This window comes from Panulirus ornatus, chromosome 45, assembly GCF_036320965.1.
Source record: "Panulirus ornatus isolate Po-2019 chromosome 45, ASM3632096v1, whole genome shotgun sequence".
Lineage (NCBI taxonomy): Eukaryota > Metazoa > Arthropoda > Malacostraca > Decapoda > Palinuridae > Panulirus > Panulirus ornatus.
In genome coordinates this window covers 8,555,610-8,579,696 of record NC_092268.1, presented here as the reverse complement: position 1 = coordinate 8,579,696, position 24,087 = coordinate 8,555,610, and the positions used below count along the sequence as shown (strand labels likewise).

Genomic DNA, 24,087 nt, shown 5'->3' with positions numbered 1-24,087 from the left:
CACCTCCCAACACTCCAATCTTTTGTGCACGACCAACACCCAGGCAGTATTTTGGTCGGCCAGGTTTTCTAGCGTTGTAAGGCCGGCATGTTAAACCGTCGGGTGTACAGTGGGCACCCACACCCCACCCTCCCCCCTCCAGTGGGGGTTTTAACAACCGCGTGGAGGTTTTAAACCACAGGTTTAACAAACAACAGGGGACGGGAATGAACGGTTTATATTTCTGGCAGTTTTAAGAAAAACTGTGGCATTTGTTTTTTTTTTCTGGCGCTACCTCGCGCGCGTGTGTGGGGTGTTGGCATTTCATGTGTGGCGAGGTGGCGACGAGAATGAATGAAAGCAGCAAGTATGAATTATGTACATGTGTACATATTTGTACATGTCTGTGTATGTATATACATATGTATACGTTGAAATGTATTGGTATGTATATGTACGTATACTTTGAGATGTATAGGCATATATATATGCGTGTGTGGACGTGTATGTATATACATGTGTATGTGGGTGGGTTGGGCCATTCTTTCGTCAGTTTCCTTGCGCTACCTCGCTAACGCGGGAGACAGCGACAAAGCATAATAAATAAACACACACACACGAGTCCTGATTTTACCCACGTCCTTTCTAAAAGTTCCTATAGCCCAAAGTTGCGCTACTTTCAGTCGCTGGGAAATGCAGACTCTCCTTTGGAGATCCTTGACGCAAGTTAACTCGCCCAAGGTGACCTTTCACCTCCAGCCGGCAGGGTCCGGTAACACCGACATGAGGTCAGCTTAGGGTCTCTCCCCAGGTCATATACAGGTCACTGAAGGCGTGAGGTCAGGTCAGGCGCCTCTCCCTAGGTCACAGGTCACGAGTTCAGGTCAGGGCCTCTCCCAGGTCATATACAGGTCACACAGAGGGCGCGAGGTCAGGTCAGGGTGAGGTCAGGTCAGTAGAGAGGGAGGAGAGAGTAGAGAGAAAGAGTAGAGAGTAAGATGAGAGAGTAAGAGTAAGAGTGGAGAGAAGAGAGAGAGAGAGAGAGAGAGGAGAGAGAGAGAGAGAGAGAGAGAGAAGAGAGAGAAGAATTTCAACGCCACCCCAGATAGCCAGCTTGAGACAGGCTCGCCAGGCCTCCTCAGGGTGACTGAACCCCCCCCCCCCCACACTCCTCCCACACCACCACCCCTCCTCTCGTTTTCTACACCTCTACACTCTACTACCTCGTATATATGTGTACGCGTAGAAAACCACACACAGACATACGAACGAACGTACACTCATCCACAGCTGGTGCCCTACCGTCACCAGCTGTCATAAGTACACAAGTTACTTAAACTACTTACACTACAGACTTTATAGCCTTTGTAAGTACAAAAGTCATACTGTCTACTCGTTTAAGTAATCTCTAAACCTTTAAGTAAATTGTAAACTTTTAAAATAAACTATATATTAGCTGGAAAGTATCATAGCCCTTATGGCATTAAGTGTACTTGAGGGCAATTCAATAATAATTATCATTATTATTATTATTACTCTAAGACGTTGAAAAGATTATTTTCCCCAAAACAACTCCAAATATATAACACTCTACCATTAATACACAGACCCTCAAGATCTAAACCCTTAACAACCCCCCCAAAAATACAAAAAGTTTGAAAAAAATATAACAGAAACCCATAAAAATCGCCAACAGAAAACGAGGAGTTCGAGTTGCCAATTCGGCGATTTTCTTCCCAACCACAATTTGAGACCCGCGGTGAAAATTGTACTTTCTTACAAATATTTCCTTTTTATGGCTGCACGTCTGACTCACATGGTGTGATGGGAGCATCCCACACACATACACACACACCTGCGCTGCCCACATATGTGACTGAGATGGATGCTGAAGAACTTATTGGTGATATATATGGTGGTGTGTTCTGCGCAATCGTGGGGTCCCCATGTATGTCATTATTTATATTGTCATGGGATATGGGGGTCTACACTTATGGGGCCCCCTTTGTGTAATTAATTACTAATTTGTAATGTATTAGGAGGTGCCTATATACTCGTGGGGGCCCCAAATGTGTAAGTACATATTTGTTTTGTATTGGATAAACGTGTCGCCCCATCATAAATTATTTATCATAAATAATTCATATTTATCTTCGTCAAAAAATATATAAACCGAAAGACTTGCATAAGATGTGGGCGAGGAAACATCTTCCGCTTTCACATAGCGCCAAAAAAAAAGTCAAAAATAAATACCTAAAAGCACGTCTTCCCTCCAGCAGACGACGAACGCAATGCGTCCGGACGCTCGTTCGCGGAGGAGGAGCAGCGTCATGCGCGCCTCTCCTCCCACCATTCACGAAAACTAGGTTAAGTCATGACGGGTAAATATGTCAAAAAGCCACGTACGTCATGTCCACTGTCTAAGTCGGGGCGTTTTTTTTATTATTATTCTTCCCGCCAAGTCTACCTTCTCCATTTCTTCCTGTCTTCCAGGAAAGTGCGACGTTTTCACATCGGTCATCCGCTTCGGCCAATCAGAACCGAGCTTGCGGTCTTTACCGGCGCACCATTGGCCGGCCGAGAGGGCGGAGGCGGTCGATGATTGGTGGCGGGAATAAGGGGTAGGCAATGGCTCCCGGTGGCGGACCAGGCCTGACCTGTATATACACGCCGCGTCCGAAACCTAACCCAAAGAACTTCCGAAATCTTCCATTTCTTACACTTCTTTAACAACATTGACACTTACATCGAATTATTCAAATACCTGAGATTAATAAAATCCACATAAAACTACATAAATAACAAATAATGGAAATAAATGAATTATTTTGGATTTATTTGCGCTCCCCGAGCTGAGGTTTCGGAGAAGGCCGCCACCGAAACAGGTGGGGATCCTTCCCATTCAATGGCGGCGCATCGCTTTATTTTGACCCTGCCTAACACAAGGGCCGCCCTGCTGTGCCACCGACTGTTAATATCGCCCAAACAACCATTGGCCACTGGTGGGAACGCACGGCCAAACGAGAGAAAACCCCTTTATGGCCATTTTATTTCGCAATAGAGTGTCTCGCTAAGCTTTCACCAACAGACGACGGAAAGTATTAAGTGGTTGACAAAGCTGCGTCTCACCTTAGCTCAAGCTGACACTACAGAAAGTCGGAGAGGCTTTCATCAAGCTGACGTAGTCGAAAAAAGCTAAATAGTATTAATGATAACCAATAATTATACCAATAAATATATAAAACTAATAATTAAAGGCTCAAAATGTTCGTAATAAACAGATTCGATAAAATTGGGCAGTAAACACCTGATCACAGGCAAACAAAACAGAGGTGAACAATTGCTTTTGACTTCCTCACGTAGACCTCTGTTCCAACACCTGCAGCTGGTGGCCCTGTAGAGGTGTATCTTGGCCATAGCATGTGTACCTGGCCCTCCACAGGTGCCCAGCAGGTGTACCTGGCCCTCCACAGGTGTCCAGCAGGTGTACCTGGCCCTCCACAGGTGTCCAGCAGGTGTACCTGGCCCTCCACAGGTGTCCAGCAGGTGTACCTGGCCCTCCACAGGTGTCCAGCAGGTGTACCTGGCCCTCCACAGGTGTCCAGCAGGTGTACCTGGCCCTCCACAGGTGTCCAGCAGGTGTACCTGGCCCACCACAGGTGTCCAGCAGGTGTACCTGGCCCACCACAGGTGTCCAGCAGGTGTACCTGGCCCACCACAGGTGTCCAGCAGGTGTACCTGGCCCACCACAGGTGTCCAGCAGGTGTACCTGGCCCTCCACAGGTGTTCAGCAGATGTACCTGGCCCTCCACAGGTGTCCAGCAGGTGTACCAGGCCCCCGACAGGTGTCCAGCAGGTGTACCTGGCCCTCCACAGGTGTCCAGCAGGTGTACCTGGCCCTCCACAGGTGTACCTGGCCCTCCACAGGTGTCCAGCAGATGTACCTGGCCCTCCACAGGTGTGACAAGGGTACAGGAAGTGGGGAGACGGGGGGAGGGTAGGTGGTGGTGGGAGGTTAGCGGGGTGAGGGAGGGAGGGAGGGACTGGAGGGAAGCTCGGAAAGGAAGTCCCATGATGGTGGGCGCGAGTTCCCAGGCCACTAGCCATCCTGGGTAGTGGCAGAGATAGAGGTAGTGGCGGTCGTTTGTGTGTGTGTGTGTGTGTGTGTGTGTTTACGTGGTCCGTCAGTGTCGGCAGGTGTGTCTTTGAACGTCGACACGTGTCAGTACATGGTCTGCGTGTCTGTACGTGGTCTGTCAGTGACGGTAGGTGTCTGTACGTGGTGTCAGTGTCGGTAGGTGTGTCTGTACGTGGCGTCAGTGTCGGTAGGTGTGCCTGTACGTGGTCTGTCAGTGACGGTAGGGGTCAATACGTGGTGTGTCAGTGTCGGTAGGTGTCTGTACGTGGCGTCAGTGTCGGTACGTGTGTCAGTACGTGATGTGTGTCTGTATGTGGTCTGTCAGTGTCGGCAAGTGTCCGTACGTGGTCTGTCAATGTCGGTAGGTGTCTGTATGTGGTCTGTCAGTGTCGGTAAGTGTCTGTACGTGGTGTGTCAGTGTCGGTAAGTGTCTGTACGTGGTCTGTCAGTGTCAACAGGTGTACGTGGTCCGTGTCTGTAACGTACAGACCCACACGACATTCTTAAAAAGCCACTGAAGTGGGGCGAAAGCGGAGACGTTACCAAAAGCCATATTAATTTACATTTTCCTCTCCCTTCTCGATAGTTCCAGCCCTATGCGACTACAACCACGTAATTACATACGATATAATACATATTTGTTACAAAAGTAATCAATAAATATACATAAATAATGGTGATAAAAATAATGTAATTATATGCGACGCGGCAGCCCACCCCACCACCACCCGCCCCTCTCCTCCGGGTCAAAAACCTCGAGGCTGCGGGAGCGGGTGTCCGGCCATTACGGTCGGTTCTCCCATCCCGCCGCTGCGCTACACTCGACCTTATGGCCGCGCCTCCCGCACATACACATATGAGGTCATACTCTGGGATGGTGGGGGGGTAGTGTTCACCCCCCCCAACTCACCCTCGTCTCGTTCCTGTATATGGCTGTTGGCTGAGGGGCTGATGTGATTGGCTAGCCTCCAGGTGCAGGTCCCGAGGTTTATTCTGAAGGTTTAATGGTTTAAAGGAGCGAGCTGACGGTTTAAGGTAGCGAGATGACGTTTTGAGGCCCTTAGCTGACAGTATAAGGTCGAGATGACGGTTTAAGGCCCTGAGCTGACGGTTTAAGGTCGAGATGACGGTTTAAGGCCCTTAGCTGACGTTTTAAGGCCCTGAGCTGACTGTTTTGGGTCGCTAGATGACGGATTAAGGCCATTATCCGACGTTTTAAGGTCCTTAGCTGACGTTTTCAGGTCGAGCTGACGGTTTAAGGTCGCGAGATATTTTAAGATCCTTAGCTGACGTTTTAAGGTCGTGTAGCTGATGGTTTAAGGTCGTGAAGTGAGGGTTTAAGGTCGCGAGCTGAGGGTTTAAGGTCGCGAGCTGAGGGTTTAAGGTCGTGAGCTGAGGGTTTAAGGTCGCGAGCTGACGTTTTAAGGTCGCGAGCTGACAGCTTAAAATCCTCAGCTGACGAGGAAGCTTCTTAGGTTTATATATTGATATAAGAAGCTTACTGGGTTTATGTTTTGATTAGCTGCGCCAGGTATGTATGTATGTATATATATATATATATATATAATATATATATATATATATATATATATATATATAGAGAGAAGAAGAGAGAGGAGAGAGAGAGAGAGAGAGAGAGAGAGAGAGAGAGAGAGAGAGAGAGAGAGAGAGAGAGAGAGAGAGAGAGATTTCAACGCCACCCCAGATAGCCAGCTTGAGACAGGCTCGCCAGGCCTCCTCAGGGTGACTGAACCCCCCCCCCCCCACACTCCTCCCACACCACCACCCCTCCTCTCGTTTTCTACACCTCTACACTCTACTACCTCGTATATATGTGTACGCGTAGAAACCACACACAGACATACGAACGAACGTACACTCATCCACAGCTGGTGCCCTACCGTCACCAGCTGTCATAAGTACACAAGTTACTTAAACTACTTACACTACAGACTTTATAGCCTTTGTAAGTACAAAAGTCATACTGTCTACTCGTTTAAGTAATCTCTAAACCTTTAAGTAAATTGTAAACTTTTAAAATAAACTATATATTAGCAGGAAAGTATCATACCCCTTATGGCATTAAGTGTACTTGAGGGCAATTCAATAATAATTATCATTATTATTATTATTACTCTAAGACGTTGAAAAGATTATTTTCCCCAAAACCACTCCAAATATATAACACTCTACCATTAATACACAGACCCTCAAGATCTAAACCCTTAACAACCCCCCCAAAAATACAAAAAGTTTGAAAAAAATATAACAAACCCATAAAAATCGCCAACAGAAAACGAGGAGTTCGAGTTGCCAATTCGGCGATTTTCTTCCCAACCACAATTTGAGACCCGCGGTGAAAATTGTACTTTCTTACAAATATTTCCTTTTTATGGCTGCACGTCTGACTCACATGGGGTGATGGGAGCATCCCACACACATACACACACACCTGCGCTGCCCACATATGTGACTGAGATGGATGCTGAAGAACTTATTGGTGATATATATGGTGGTGTGTTCTGCGCAATCGTGGGGTCCCCATGTATGTCATTATTTATATTGTCATGGGATATGGGGGTCTACACTTATGGGGCCCCCTTTGTGTAATTAATTACTAATTTGTAATGTATTAGGAGGTGCCTATATACTCGTGGGGGCCCCAAATGTGTAAGTACATATTTGTTTTGTATTGGATAAACGTGTCGCCCCATCATAAATTATTTATCATAAATAATTCATATTTATCTTCGTCAAAAAATATATATAAACCGAAAGACTTGCATAAGATGTGGGCGAGGAAACATCTTCCGCTTTCACATAGCGCCAAAAAAAAAGTCAAAAATAAATACCTAAAAGCACGTCTTCCCTCCAGCAGACGACGAACGCAATGCGTCCGGACGCTCGTTCGCGGAGGAGGAGCAGCGTCATGCGCGCCTCTCCTCCCACCATTCACGAAAACTAGGTTAAGTCATGACGGGTAAATATGTCAAAAAGCCACTACGTCATGTCCACTGTCTAAGTCGGGGCGTTTTTTTTATTATTATTCTTCCCGCCAAGTCTACCTTCTCCATTTCTTCCTGTCTTCCAGGAAAGTGCGACGTTTTCACATCGGTCATCCGCTTCGGCCAATCAGAACCGAGCTTGCGGTCTTTACCGGCGCACCATTGGCCGGCCGAGAGGGCGGAGGCGGTCGATGATTGGTGGCGGGAATAAGGGGTAGGCAATGGCTCCCGGTGGCGGACCAGGCCTGACCTGTATATACACGCCGCGTCCGAAACCTAACCCAAAGAACTTCCGAAATCTTCCATTTCTTACACTTCTTTAACAACATTGACACTTACATCGAATTATTCAAATACCTGAGATTAATAAAATCCACATAAAACTACATAAATAACAAATAATGGAAATAAATGAATTATTTTGGATTTATTTGCGCTCCCCCGAGCTGAGGTTTCGGAGAAGGCCGCCACCGAAACAGGTGGGGATCCTTCCCATTCAATGGCGGCGCATCGCTTTATTTTGACCCTGCCTAACACAAGGGCCGCCCTGCTGTGCCACCGACTGTTAATATCGCCCAAACAACCATTGGCCACTGGTGGGAACGCACGGCCAAACGAGAGAAAACCCCTTTATGGCCATTTTATTTCGCAATAGAGTGTCTCGCTAAGCTTTCACCAACAGACGACGGAAAGTATTAAGTGGTTGACAAAGCTGCGTCTCACCTTAGCTCAAGCTGACACTACAGAAAGTCGGAGAGGCTTTCATCAAGCTGACGTAGTCGAAAAAAGCTAAATAGTATTAATGATAACCAATAATTATACCAATAAATATATAAAACTAATAATTAAAGGCTCAAAATGTTCGTAATAAACAGATTCGATAAAATTGGGCAGTAAACACCTGATCACAGGCAAACAAAACAGAGGTGAACAATTGCTTTTGACTTCCTCACGTAGACCTCTGTTCCAACACCTGCAGCTGGTGGCCCTGTAGAGGTGTATCTTGGCCATAGAGCATGTGTACCTGGCCCTCCACAGGTGCCCAGCAGGTGTACCTGGCCCTCCACAGGTGTCCAGCAGGTGTACCTGGCCCTCCACAGGTGTCCAGCAGGTGTACCTGGCCCTCCACAGGTGTCCAGCAGGTGTACCTGGCCCTCCCAGGTGTCCAGCAGGTGTACCTGGCCCTCCACAGGTGTCCAGCAGGTGTACCTGGCCCTCCACAGGTGTCCAGCAGGTGTACCTGGCCCACCACAGGTGTCCAGCAGGTGTACCTGGCCCACCACAGGTGTCCAGCAGGTGTACCTGGCCCACCACAGGTGTCCAGCAGGTGTACCTGGCCCACCACAGGTGTCCAGCAGGTGTACCTGGCCCTCCACAGGTGTTCAGCAGATGTACCTGGCCCTCCACAGGTGTCCAGCAGGTGTACCAGGCCCCCGACAGGTGTCCAGCAGGTGTACCTGGCCCTCCACAGGTGTCCAGCAGGTGTACCTGGCCCTCCACAGGTGTACCTGGCCCTCCACAGGTGTGACAAGGGTACAGGAAGTGGGGAGACGGGGGGAGGGTAGGTGGTGGTGGGAGGTTAGCGGGGTGAGGGAGGGAGGGAGGGACTGGAGGGAAGCTCGGAAAGGAAGTCCCATGATGGTGGGCGCGAGTTCCCAGGCCACTAGCCATCCTGGGTAGTGGCAGAGATAGAGGTAGTGGCGGTCGTTTGTGTGTGTGTGTGTGTGTGTGTGTGTTTACGTGGTCCGTCAGTGTCGGCAGGTGTGTCTTTGAACGTCGACACGTGTCAGTACATGGTCTGCGTGTCTGTACGTGGTCTGTCAGTGACGGTAGGTGTCTGTACGTGGTGTCAGTGTCGGTAGGTGTGTCTGTACGTGGCGTCAGTGTCGGTAGGTGTGCCTGTACGTGGTCTGTCAGTGACGGTAGGGGTCAATACGTGGTGTGTCAGTGTCGGTAGGTGTCTGTACGTGGCGTCAGTGTCGGTACGTGTGTCAGTACGTGATGTGTGTCTGTATGTGGTCTGTCAGTGTCGGCAAGTGTCCGTACGTGGTCTGTCAATGTCGGTAGGTGTCTGTATGTGGTCTGTCAGTGTCGGTAAGTGTCTGTACGTGGTGTGTCAGTGTCGGTAAGTGTCTGTACGTGGTCTGTCAGTGTCAACAGGTGTACGTGGTCCGTGTCTGTAACGTACAGACCCACACGACATTCTTAAAAAGCCACTGAAGTGGGGCGAAAGCGGAGACGTTACCAAAAGCCATATTAATTTACATTTTCCTCTCCCTTCTCGATAGTTCCAGCCCTATGCGACTACAACCACGTAATTACATACGATATAATACATATTTGTTACAAAATAATCAATAAATATACATAAATAATGGTGATAAAAATAATGTAATTATATGCGACGCGGCAGCCCACCCCACCACCACCCGCCCCTCTCCTCCGGGTCAAAAACCTCGAGGCTGCGGGAGCGGGTGTCCGGCCATTACGGTCGGTTCTCCCATCCCGCCGCTGCGCTACACTCGACCTTATGGCCGCGCCTCCCGCACATACACATATGAGGTCATACTCTGGGATGGTGGGGGGTAGTGTTCACCCCCCCCAACTCACCCTCGTCTCGTTCCTGTATATGGCTGTTGGCTGAGGGGCTGATGTGATTGGCTAGCCTCCAGGTGCAGGTCCCGAGGTTTATTCTGAAGGTTTAATGGTTTAAAGGAGCGAGCTGACGGTTTAAGGTAGCGAGATGACGTTTTGAGGCCCTTAGCTGACAGTATAAGGTCGAGATGACGGTTTAAGGCCCTGAGCTGACGGTTTAAGGTCGAGATTACGGTTTAAGGCCCTTAGCTGACGTTTTAAGGCCCTGAGCTGACTGTTTTGGGTCGCTAGATGACGGATTAAGGCCATTATCCGACGTTTTAAGGTCCTTAGCTGACGTTTTCAGGTCGAGCTGACGGTTTTAAGGTCGCGAGATATTTTAAGATCCTTAGCTGACGTTTTAAGGTCGTGTAGCTGATGGTTTAAGGTCGTGAAGTGAGGGTTTAAGGTCGCGAGCTGAGGGTTTAAGGTCGTGAGCTGAGGGTTTAAGGTCGCGAGCTGACGTTTTAAGGTCGCGAGCTGACGGCTTAAAATCCTCAGCTGACGAGGAAGCTTCTTAGGTTTATATATTGATATAAGAAGCTTACTGGGTTTATGTTTTGATTAGCTGCGCCAGGTATGTATGTATATATATATATATATATATATATATATATATATATATATATATATATATATATATAATGTTTACCAAATGACGTTCTAGCTTCGTCTCTCCGATGTATATCAACTGACATTTCTCTGTTGTGTCTCCCCTGATGATGTGATTATTACACGATAGTGCACTTGGGAACTTATCGTGTTTCATTTTCCCCGTGGACTCATAGGAAAATATTATATTATATATATATATATATATAATATATATAATATATATATATATATATATATATATATATATATAGAGAGAGAGAGAGAGAGAGAGAGAGAGAGAGAGAGAGAATACATATGCTAGAGAGGTATGCTGCCAGGGGACAGACTCAAGCGGTATGTGGAGAAAGTATGTTACAATGCTGGGCAGATGGGCCAGGGTGGCTGGCTGGCCCAATCAGGAGAGAAAGAAGGGGGAGGGGTGTTCTGGACTGGCCACACTGGCCAATGTTGTGGTCCATTGAAAGGTCCATATCTACACTGTGGCCCTCGACCTTTTCAAGATGGCACTATAGATAAGACCTCAAGGGCATTTCAAAACTCATTATTTTCCTTTCAATTGCCACTCGTTAAGAATGGACGTCTCCCGACTCTATATAGATATATAAAATATCTAAGGAAAAAAAGAGCTGTGAAGTAGTTTAGCGGTGTAAGGGAGAAAAAGGGTCAGGTGCTGTGTGCTCGGTAAAACACGAAGGGGTCACAAGAGAGTTCCAAAGCCGAGCGGTGTTGTGGAGGAAGTAAACATCAATAACATCAAAACAACGTACGTAAACATCAAAACAACAACATACATCCCACCAAACCATGAGTTGCCATGAATGTTTAAAACGGTGAGTGTTATATATTATTAACTCGAATGATGACAGGTGTATAATCATATGCAAATTAGATTTCCACGCTTGTGACACCATATACACTGATGGTATAAATTCCTCTTCATTGCATTCGAGGTGATCTCTGGCCGAGACGAATATATAAATCTTGTAATACATGATTTATTCTCGTACCGTCGTGGTCAAGGGGCCGTACCGTCGTGCTCAAGGGGTCGTACCGTCGTGCCCAAGGGGTCGTACCGTCGTGCGCTAGGGTTTGTACCGTCGTACTCAAGGGGTCGTACCGTCGTGCTCAATGGGTCGTACCGTCGTGCTCACGGAACATTAACTTTCTACAATACACTCCACAAATAACAGTCTCCCGCTTCCCCAAAATAAAAGTCAACAACAATGACATGTTGTCAACACTTTCTATCTATCTATCTATGTATGTATCTATCTATCTGGTCTCTATCTATCCTACATCACTGTAATAAAAATCACACAGGAACACATACCTGGGCAACCACAAGCGTCCGTGAAATTCGATGTACAATTGTCACTTTCATAAGACATGGCATAAGACATTTTTTTTTTAAAGTATATCGTCCAGTTCTACCTCAATGGAATTATGGCGGCGCGTCAATAATGTTCCAATAATGTTCCTCAATGCTATCCATACAACTTTCTAAGACAGTTAGTTCTCCCAAAGGCTTTAATAGGCTATAAATGATCATTTTAGGCAGAAAACTAAAATATGGAGATCAATTTCATACGCGAAATAAAAGGTAAATAATAAATACGAAAAAGAACCAAGCGGCCAGTTCTCCCCGCCAACAGCTGATCACGTGATGACCCTTCGAGAATGCCTTTCCCGCCATCACAGTCACGAGAGTCCCTCCGCCCATTAACTTCCAATAGCAATCTCGCCCTCCCCGCCTTAAATCATCCGCCTGGTGTAGCTCCCTCTTGCCTCGTCGGTCAGCACCTAACGGATGACCGTTCCGCCATACCTGTATCAATACATTACCACCCTTCCAGCCCTCGCTCACTTCAAACTAGTATAGCTACTTGTTCCCCCCGACCCTTATAGCATGACCCTGGATCATCGTTTCTCTCCTTGTATATATAAATAAACTCGCCCTTCCTTCCACGGTTCAGGTGTCACGTTAACTTCTGTCTTGCCCCAATCCATCTTGCTGACAAGATGATCGATTCGCCCATTCCATACCAGAGCACTCTCGCCCTTCCCGCCCTGAAACACTCGTTACGACTAAGCGCTCTCTTCCCCCATCCATCACACGGTCCGTACCGTCGCTCCGCCCCTTAGAAAAACAAAACAATTTCACCCTTCCTTACCCCCACAAGGGTCACGCGCTCATTCTAGCTCTCTCTTGCCGCCAATCCATTATAGCTGCTTGAATGGTCGCTCGGCACCTTTACTCACCCATGAATCTCGGCCTTAGGTCACGTCTGTGGCTTGTCACTTTCCACCCCGCGAACCAAAACAAACTCCAATTCTGGAATGCAATATTTTGCTACTTTTGATACACAATAAAAATTATCTAAAAATACGCAAATCCTGTATGACTTTGAGGCGTACTTTTATGATACACGTACTGTATTTTCCGTATACATACAGTACTGCATGTACAAACGGTATAGGTATTGTATAAAATACATGTCCAGCTATAGAATACGATGCGTATACATTCTAATCTCTGATACAATTGGTATAGCTGTAGTTATTGTATTTTTGATGTATTTGTCTTTGAGATACAAAAGTAAACTAGTCTCTTTCCTACAAAATGCAATGTTCCTTGTTTTGTCAATGATACAATTTACTTAAAGTAAAAAAAAAATCCAATTTTTTTTTACGACATACTCCTCGCCCAGACCTAACTCGTACATAATCCATCTATCGCACTTGATCGCAGTTTCCCGCGTCAGCGACGTAGCGCCACACTGGTCCTCCACACCCCACACACACACACACAGATGGCACAGGGCCGCTTGAGCAAGACTCCAAGCGGTCATAAATTATGGGTAATGAGGGAGACGCCATTACAAAGGGGGGGGGGGCACTTCCTGTATGCGTACCATGGTAACCTTCTCCCCCCCCCCCCACACGACCGCTGACGGCCAACTGAAGATGACACACACACACACACACACACACACACTGTAAGCCGCGTCGTGGCCACCATCACCCCAATTTCTATCACTTCTTAGAAAACGTACATCACCCTGGCATCTCAGAATATTTATCAAAAATACGTATATTAAATAATTGATTAATACCAGTACACAAAACGTCGTGTATATATATATATATATATATATATATATATATATATATATATATATATATATATATATACGCCTCAATCGTTAAAAATAAAAATCATAAAATATAATCACCTTCATAATGAAATAAAAAAAATTTATCGCAATGATTCTACAAGACATTATAAATAAATCACATAAATGTGGCATTTATCTTTTTTTTTATTTATCATTATCCGAATTTCTAAACCCGATACCGAACTCCCGAAAACATTTTCAAGGCGGGAAAAAATGTATCTGTTCCGTTCCTGGTGTTTACATATTTCTTCCTCTTCCCAAAATGTAATTCAAATACAATCCTACCGCATCCGCTCCCGGCGAACGCCCCGCTGTAATGTAATCCCAATGTAATCATCCTGCACCCTTAATTAACCATCCTAAACTACCGTAGTTCATCAAGATAAACATGAGACGGTGAAATACCAGGGAGGAGAGGAAGGAGTGGCGTCCCCCCGAGGGAGGTGAAGTAGGGCGACCTAAAGGAACGGCTCAAGTGAGGCACGTCAGCCCTGGCGGACGTAACGGTTAACGTTCGCCAGCCAGCCCGCCCGACGCCATACTTCACACGCAGTCTTTTTAGGTTTTACAATAATAAACAGATGTATTTATAATTTATACGAGTATATGGCCATTCTCCGTCGGTGTGCTGGCGGCACTTGACTGACGCGGGAAACAGCGATTTAATATATATATATATATATATATATATATATATAATATATATATATATATATATATATATATTGGAAAGGATCACAATTTTGCGCGTGATCAAGATATTCCTATGAGTCCACGGGGAAAATGAAACACGAAAAGTTCCCAAGTGCACTTTCGTGTCATAATCACATCATCAGGGGAGACACAAGATATAAGTCAGTTGATATACATCGAACAGACGAAGCTAGGACGCCATTTGGTCAACAATGTGATTGTCCAAAACATACAACGAGCGTTCATAAACTTATTTTACAAATTTTATCAACAATAAAGTTATCTAATTTGTATAGACCCTCACTAATATTAAGATTATAATTATTATACAAATTTTATCAACAATAAAGTTATCTAATTTGTATGGACCCTCACTAATATTAAGATTATAATCATTTGTGTATTTGATAATAGAAGAGTCAATGATATTTCTCTTGGTAATAGAGTTAGAGTTTATATAATAATATATATATATATATATATATATATATATATATATATATATATATATATAATATAATATATATATATATATATGCTGGCCCCAGCTCACGCCTTCCTGGGGTACGTTATGGTAGAGGTCAAAGGTCAGGATGAGGGGAGGGTCGGGTCCTTAAGGAAGGTAGACAAGGCTTGTGAGAGAGGGGAGATGGGGGAGGGAACTTTTTTTAAGAGGCCGTTAATCTTGTAAAAAAGGGGAAAAGAGGTTTGAGGGCGAGTGGCGCGCAGAGAGAGAGAGAGAGAGAGAGAGAGAGAGAGAGAGAGAGAGAGAGAGAGAGAGAGAGAGAGAGAATTGGCGGCGAAGTCGAACCAACTGTTCAGCGAATCCCATCGGCAGCGATGTAGTTCCCGCGGAGAACTCGGGCAAAAAGTGTCGACCGGATCCACTAATGAAGACGTTTCAATTACAGTATATATATATATATATATATATATATATATATATATATATATATATATATATATATATAAGCGAAGGTAACCTTATATACTTATTTATATACTCGTAATCCGCCTGGATATAGGATACAGCAACTCGAAACCATTCGTAGAAAACGGAGATGGTGACGCGGATGAATACATATGGGGTACGTGACCAGAAAAAAAAAAAAAATGGCGGACTCTGTGAACTGTGAGGGGGAGCCCACATCTCCCGTTCTCGCTTTCTAAATCAATACAATATAGAAATCAGTCCCACAAACATGTATGCACAAGAGGCAAGAAAATGGGATGCAGAAGCGTCAAGGTACCCACTTTCGTTGGAGAAAACCACGTACAGAAAATGGGTTACAGGAAAACGGGTCAAATTCTTTTTTTAATAAAAGTGAAAGAAAATGGAATGTCAATAATACCTAAAGGAAAACGCGTTAAAAATTGCTAAAATTACCTAATATATATATATATATATATATATATATATATATATATATATATATATATAATCAAAATACGAGCCTTTAAGAAAAATCCCACAATCAAAATTACATCAATTTAGAAATAAAAATGAAAAATTATTGGCTTAAAAAAAAAAAACTAAAAAAAACGCGAATACGACAATTTTAGGCGAAAGAAAACGACGAAAGATGCAAGTACGACATTATCAAATACATTATCAAAGAAAACGTAGAATGGTAGCTACGCTGAGAGGGCGATAAAATAGAAAAATAAAGGATAAATATGACAAAGAAAAACAAGACGTGGGGGTAATAAGGTCAAAGGTCACACATAAGGACAGGAAACAGACGCAATGAATACACCCCGGCCAGACAGGATGTGACGGGGAGACAGACAGACAGACGGAGAAAACCGCCTCCTTGAAAGAACAGAAAACGGGGTGAGGGAGTGAGAAATGACAGAAATAACCCACCATACGCGAGAGGAAAAATAAAGATGTATATCACACAAGTACACAAAATCATCTGTGGACGAAGCCTTAATATATATATATATATATATATATATATATATATATATATGGGGGACAGCGAGACTGTCTGACATAGGGGACCGAAGTAGAAAATGGGGTGGGGTGGGGTGACTGAGCACTGGGGAGAAATTGGGAAGACGATAGTTATAGAAAATGGGGGGTGGGGGAGATGGAGCGAAGCATGTTCATGAGCGTCATACACTTGTGCGTCAAACAGGCGCTCCATGCGTAAACAAATGCGTCCAAGAAACACCTGGCAAGCAGACAATTGCGCGTCACACGTCGTACAATGAACATGTAAACAAATGCGTCATATACTTTAAACGTAAACAAGTACGTCAAACGGACACTTAAAACGTAAACAAAAACAAACAAGTACGTCAGAAACACAACGTAAACAAGTGCGTCAGAAACAACGTAAACAAGTGCGTCAGAAACAACGTAAAGAGCGTCAGAGACGCTCACAAGGTAAACAAGTGCCTCAGAAACAAAATCAAATGCGTCAAACACAACGTAAACAAGTTTGCCATAAACACACACAACGTAAACAAACACATCACACAAAAGAAACCGCAAACATTAAAAAAAAAAATATCGAAAAAGTCACACACAAAAAATGTCTTCCGAAAAAAAAAAAAAATTAACGCCAATAACGCCGACTTTAAACGCAAAACGGATACTCGTTTTTTTTTTCCCTCCCACTAACGCACAAAGCTGTTTCGTTGCCCTGGCCTGGCCACACCACCCAAAGCTCCCAAGTCCCATTGATAATATCACTAATGGTCAGCTTCCTGGACGAAGCTACCGAGCCACCACTTGTGCAGTCATTACAATATATATATATATATATATATATATATATATATATATATATATATATATATATAAAATCTTTCTTTCTTTCATACTATTCGCCATTTCCCGCATTAGCGAGGTAGCGTTAAGAACAGAGGACTGGACCTTTGAGGGAATATCCTCACCTGGCCCTCTTCTCTGTCCTTCTTTTGGAAAATTAAAAAAAAACGAGAGGGGAGGATTTCCAGCCCCCCGCTCCCTTCCCTTTTAGTCGCCTTCTACGACACGCAGGGAATACGTGGGAAGTATTCTTTCTCCCCTATCCCCAGGGATAATATATATATATATATATATATATATATATATATATATATATATATATATATATATATATAAACCCACTACCACACCGTGAGGTAAATTGTAAATGAAATGGTTATACTAAGCAATGGCCACATCATATGAAATCAAAACATAAGATATATATATATATATATATATATATATATATATATATATATATATATATATATATATATATATATGACCCCACGCTGTAAGAATATTGCTTAACTCTACATACACACCCGTATATCTAAACTGCAGGAAATCATGAAATTCATATATTCATGGATACATTTACATAAATATCATCGGAATTCTATTCACGATTTGCATAAAGATGTATATACACAAGACACACACACGTGGGTTTTATAATGCTGGGCAACCCCAAATACTGAAAGGTATACACATCCTATACCAGTAGTATAAAACATACATTTTCATATATATATATCATATATCATATATATATAATGTATATATATACATTGCTTAGAATGACCCCTATATATAGATAGTTACATGACGGAATATCATATAAATGTTTTTGAAACACTTCAGACAGGATCAACTAACCCAGGGCTAGACTATATATTTTGAAATATAAATCTAAACTGTATATAATCTATATAAATTGTCTGCAGGTAACGCGTGGGATCAAATAATGGTCATAACTTGAGAAAAATCATGTAAAACCTTTGAACACAAAATCTATATAAACAATTTTGACCACAAATTCGTTATATATAAACAATTTTTCTCTCTTTCGTACATAAATACATTGAACGAAAATACATCAAATACAATACCCATAGACGAAAATCACCACTGACAAAATCTAAATCCATTTTTTTTCCTTTATACTTGATCGCCGTTTCCAAAGTCAGCGAAGTAGCGCCAGGAAACATACGAAGAAAGATACATTCACACACACGCGCACAGACACTTACATATACCTACATATACATATAAAAATACTCAAATTTTAAAAGTATAGAAAATGTGGCTGATTATACCTACATATATAAAAAGACAAATCAAAAATATAGAAAACGTGGCTATTTGATTATACCTACATATACATATAAAAACACTCAAATTATAGAAGTATAGAAACTGTGGCTATCTGATTATTAAACAGCCACTTTTATGTAGTTTCAAAATCGGCCGAACTAAATAAAGTGTAAACACCGGGAGATTCAGTGTGAAAGGGTGTAGTGTGAGTTTGTGGGTGTAAGCGAGTGCGTTCGTGTGTTTGTGTGGGTGTAAGCGAGCGTGTCGTGAGAGTTTGAGTGGGTGTAAGCGAGTGTGTCGTGTTAGTGTGTGTGTGGTGTGTGTGTGTGTGTGTGGGTGTGCGGCGCGTGTGCTGTGTGTGTGTGTGTGTAAGCGAGCGTGTCGCGTGAGTGTGTGGGTGTACGCCAGCGAGTTGTTAGTAAGCGAGTGTGTGTAGCGTGTGTGAATGTGGGTGTGTGAGTGTAGCGAGGGTGTCGTGTGTGTGGGTGTGTGAGTGTAGCGAGGGTGTCGTGTGTGTGGGTGTAGCGAGGATGTCGTGTGTGTGGGTGCAGCGAGGGTGTGGGAGTGTGTGGGTATAGAGTTCGTGTGGATGTATGTGCAGTGTGTGAGTCGGTGTGGGTGGTAGCGAGTGTGCATGTGTGGTATGACGAGTGTGCATGTGTGGGTATGGCGAGGAGTGTGGCGAGTGTGTGGGTATGAGCGAGTGTGCAGTGTGTGGGTATGAGCGAGTGGCATGTGGGTAAGCGAGTGTGCAGTGTGTGGGTATGAGCGAGTGTGCAGTGTGTGGGTATGAGCGAGTGTGCAGTGTGTGGGTATGAGCGAGTGTGCAGTGTGTGGGTATGAGCGAGTGTGCAGTGTGTGGGTATGAGCGAGTGTGCAGTGTGTGGGTATGAGCGAGTGTGCAGTGTGTGGGTATGAGCGAGTGTGCAGTGTGTGGGTATGAGCGAGTGTGCAGTGTGTGGGTTGAGCGAGTGTGCAGTGTGGGGATGAGCGAGTGTGCAGTGTGTGGGTTGAGGAGTGTGCGTGTGGGTATGAGCGAGTGTGCAGTGTGTGGGTATGAGCGAGTGTGCAGTGGTGGGTATGAGCGAGTGTGCAGTGGTGGGTATGAGCGAGTGTGCATGTGCGTGGGTATGCGAGATGGCGTGTGTGGTGGTGTGCGTGTGTTATGAGCGAGTGGCAGTGTGTGGTTGGAGTGTATGGTGGTGACGTGTCATGCGTGGTATGAGGGTGTGAGTGTGGTATGACGGTGTGCAGTTGTGGTTGAGCGAGTGTCAGTGTGCATTGAGTGGTATGGGGTGTCATGTGGGTAGAGCGAGGCAGTGTGTGGTATGACTGTGTGGTGGGTGCGAATGCGTGGTGTCGTGTAAGCAGTGTGTGGGTAGCAGTGTGGTGGCGTGTGTGATGTAGCCAGTGTGTGGGTGTGGATGTAAGCCAGTGTTTGGATGTAAGCCAGTGTGTGGTGTAGCCAGTGTGATGTGTGGTGAGCCAGTGTGTGTGTGTGGTGTAGCCAGTGTGTGGATGTCAGCCAGGTGTGTGGTGTGTGGATGTAAGCCAGTGTGTGGTGTGTGGATGTAAACCAGTGTGTGGTGTGTGGATGTAAACCAGTGTGTGGTGTGTGGATGTAAACCAGTGTGTAATGTGTGGGTGCGAGTGTGTATGGTGTCGGTGTAAGCCAGGTGTGTGGATGTAAGCCAGTGTGTGGATGCAAGGCAGTGTGTGGATGTCAGCCATGTGTGTGGATGTCAGCCAGTGTGTGTGGATGTAAGCCAGTGTGTGGTGTGTGGATATAAGCCAGTGTGTGGGTGTAAGCCAGTGTGTAGTGTGTGGGTGTAAGCCAGTGTGTAGTGTGTGGGTGTAAGCCAGTGTGTGGTGTGTGGGTGTAAGCCAGTGTGTGGATGTCAGCCAGGTGTGTGGTGTGTGGATGTAAGCCAGTGTGTGGTGTGTGGATATAAGCCAGTGTGTGGGCTGTAAGCCAGTGTGTAGTGTGTGGGTGTAAGCCAGTGTGTAGTGTGTGGGTGTAAGCCAGTGTGTGGATGTAGCCAGTGTGTGTGTGTGTGGAGTATAAGGCAGTGTGTGTGGTGGATATAAGCAGTGTGGGTAAGCCAGTGTGTAGTGTGTGGGTGTAAGCCAGTGTGTAGGTGAGCGATGTAAGCCAGGTGTGTAGTGTGTGGGTGTAAGCCAGTGTGTAGTGTGGGTGTAAGCCAGTGTATGGTGTGTGGGTGTAAGCCAGGTGTGGATGTAAGCCAGTGTGTGGTGTGTGGGTGTAAGGCAGTATGTAGGGAGCGAGTGTAAGCGAGCGTAGGGTGCGAGTGTGTGTGTGGGTGTAAGCGAGCCAGCGAGGTGGAGGGTGATTTCAATGCCACACCGTTCACAAGACTCACATTCTCTCTCTCTCTCTCTCTCTCTCTCTCTCTCTCTCTCTCTCTCTCTCTCTCTCTCTCTCACACTCACACACATTCAGAGCCAAGGGGCCCCCCTTAAACTTTAAACCACTGCCGTTTAAAGTTGTACTTTAAACACCACAATATGGCGCCATCTGCCACTATGTCGTGTGGATCATATTTAAACGCTGGCCATGTTAATTTTTTTTTTCTTTGGTTAAATGGTGACAAAAATGATGACAAAATTTCGAACCTCGTGTACTTAATTAACGGTAATTAAAGTAAACCCGTCACTTAATGGAGGTTAAACTACACGGGTTTAATAAATAAACACCCAATTAACATTCGTTAAACATCCAATTAACATTCGTTCAATAAACATCCAATTAACATTCGTTCATTAAACACCCAATTAACATTCGTTAAACTGGTTAGTTTAATTACCAGGGGGTGTCTGGCTCTCATAATAGCTCGTTAATGAGGTCTAATTGCATAGTTATTAACGAGGTTAGGGTGTTTATAAGACATGGCCATTTACATTCAATAGATTGTGTCTTAAATTAAGACCCTAATGACGTACGATAATTAACTGCTCCATAAGACCCTAATGACCAATTAACTGCTCCATATGGTCAGTCTATCAACAACTTGTTTACCTGTTGATGGCGACCACAACAACGGTCTTGTAAACAACCGTTCGAAAATCCGTTACAGGCAAACAACGCCCTGTTTACAACACACATCCCGACCTTCAGCTTGTTTGTAAAACACGATACATTTTTACGAGGCCAGTAAACGGCCATTTACAAGGTCAACATTTCGTAAATGGCCAGCGTCGTTATCTGAACCAATAGGGGAGTGGCATTTACATTTAAAGGCCCAAAGTACCAGATATAACGCCACCTGGATAAACCATTTATAACCAACGGTAAATACGCAAACAATTTACATTTCTGTAAATTGCTGTAAACGACAACTGGGCTCGGTAAATTGCGTCAGCTTAGTGAAGACAAAGGGTTGGCTCGTATATATATTATATATAATATATATATATATATATATATATATGGCGTCCTTGCTTCGTCTCTTCGATGTATATCAACTGATTTATATTTCTCTTGTGTCTTCCCTGATGATGTGATTATTACACGAAAGTGCACTTGGGAACTTTTCGTGTTTGATTTCCCCCCGTGGACTCAAGAATATATATATATATATATATATATATATATATATAATATATGGAGAACAGGGTCGAGGGGGAAAAAAACAGTAAATAATACAATTTAAACAACTTTAAATGAGAGAGAGAGAGAGAGAGAGAGAAGAGAGAGAAGAGAGAGAGAGAGAGAGAGAATGGCGTGAGACAAGAGAATTATTTGGGACACTTACCTGTCGTACCCAAGATGGACGTTGGTTTGACAGCCTGGCGTTTAAAATTTCCCTTTCGCCCGCCCCCCCCTTTCGTCTTGAAGAGTCCCACACGTTAAAAATTTCCCCCCCCCCTTTTCCGCCGCTCGCTTGATCACCACCACGACGCGTCACTGTACACACTCGTTCTCATGATACGGGGAAGAGAGAGATATATTGGCGAGAATATTCAAATTAATCCGTGGGGGTGGAGAGAGAGAAAATGGCGCGGGAGAGCGGAGCGGCTGCGTCCGCCCCTCACGACAGTCCAGAGCACACTGACAGGTCGGCCTCCTCCGCCAAGCACCGTTACCAATGGCTGCCTCCAGGGGATACCGCGCCAATTCTTATTTTTCCCCGATTTTACTCACATTTCTCACTCTACCACGGCTCTCGCGGCGCAGGCGAGGGTTGCCATGAAAATAAGGGCATGAAATAATGGTGGATACGGGCAGAAAGTGGGGTAAATAGGGGTAAAATGGGTGATAATTGGCCCAAAGTTTGTTGTGGTAGGGGGGAAGTAAGTAGGCCCGAGCTGCGTCCGACACCGAGGAAAACGATCTATTTCAACCTCTTGAAGTTGTCACTTTCAGGTGACGAAATATGTCGGCCATAAAGACAGGAATTCAATCTCCCTTCGGCCAGGACATTATAAGGAAGCTCCTAGAATAATATGAGACGCGGAGGTTACGTATTACAATAAACCTCAACGGATTTAAAAGAAACCTCCTTACACCCCCACCACCTCATAATCATGTCCTTGTACAATACTTCACAAGTTTCACATTTAATTCTCCCGTCGACCTTAATTACCTACAATCACAATTAGGCACAGAAAGCACAAATGAATACACTTTTCTCCCCTTTAATGACTCTTAAGTCATTATTCTCAAACATTCTAAATTTCGGACGTCGCTTGTTCTAAACACTAGTTACCTCATTACAGTAAGAACACCTGTACTAATAATTACTTCATATATGTATAGTCTATTTTTCACTCTAAACAAAGCTATGGATAATGATATGATGTATATGATGTTCACTAGATAAATCTTATAAATTTCATCGAAAAATTTGAATACAGAGGAAAATGCAATTTTGCCACTACGCATATTTACATATGCAAATGAACGTCAATGGAAAGGAATTTCTCCTGAAATAAATTAATTTAGAAATATGCGTTGATGAAATATCATTGTAAACTTCATTAAAAGACCTATGGGGATTTGAAGCTATCATAGAGGCAATATTACCTAAAAATATCTAATTACTTCGGAAATAATAGACTCATATTATCATTTCCTATCCCATTACTACGGCTGCTACTTTTATTACACACGAAATATTCTCATGGACAGAAAATAAGATAATTTATCTCGTTAATTACATAAAAAATAAACACCTAATTATGATGCACAGCTAAAGTAATCAGATACCAAACACGTCTGTGGTGCCCTTAAACTATGCTCATGGCGGTTGATACATAACATGTACACGTCAGTGCTATCATTAGAGAAGGTTATTCACCTTTGACCTCTGTCACGTAACGTAACCACCTGGTTAGCACGACGTATTCTTGTCCAATGAAGTAATTCGTCAAGTAATTTCTGTGGTGCTCCTTAATGTCATTAGCCTTAAATCAATCTAACGTTAGATTGCCTAAGGTCAACGGGTACCGTTCTAGTTTAGGGGCACCACTAAAGTAAATAATACATTGGATTGCTTTAAGGCCAAATGGTACAATTCCACTTTAGGGACACCATAATTAAGGCCAATACGCAGTTCTAATTTAAGGGCACCACGGAAATTCCTACTTTAAATCGCCTTAATCAAGGCCAATACATAATTCTACTTTAAGGGCACCACAGAAATTACTACTTTAGATCGCCTTAATTAAGGCCAATACGTAGCTTTACTTTAAGGGCACCACAGAAATAACTTACGAATTTGTAAAAAAAGAAAAAGAAAGTGTCAA

The 24,087-nt window shown here is 44.1% G+C and overlaps 1 long non-coding RNA gene across 1 annotated transcript in view; it reads right to left on the bottom strand.

Annotated features, from left to right (window-relative positions):
• Positions 1-22,410, bottom strand: part of LOC139762925 (uncharacterized) — a 44,401-nt gene extending 21,991 nt beyond the window's left edge. Inside the window, exon 1 of the long non-coding RNA XR_011715866.1 lies at positions 22,095-22,410. This is a non-coding gene — a long non-coding RNA (uncharacterized lncRNA). The remainder of the gene's footprint in view (positions 1-22,094) is intronic.
• Positions 22,411-24,087: the final 1,677 nt, after the last annotated feature.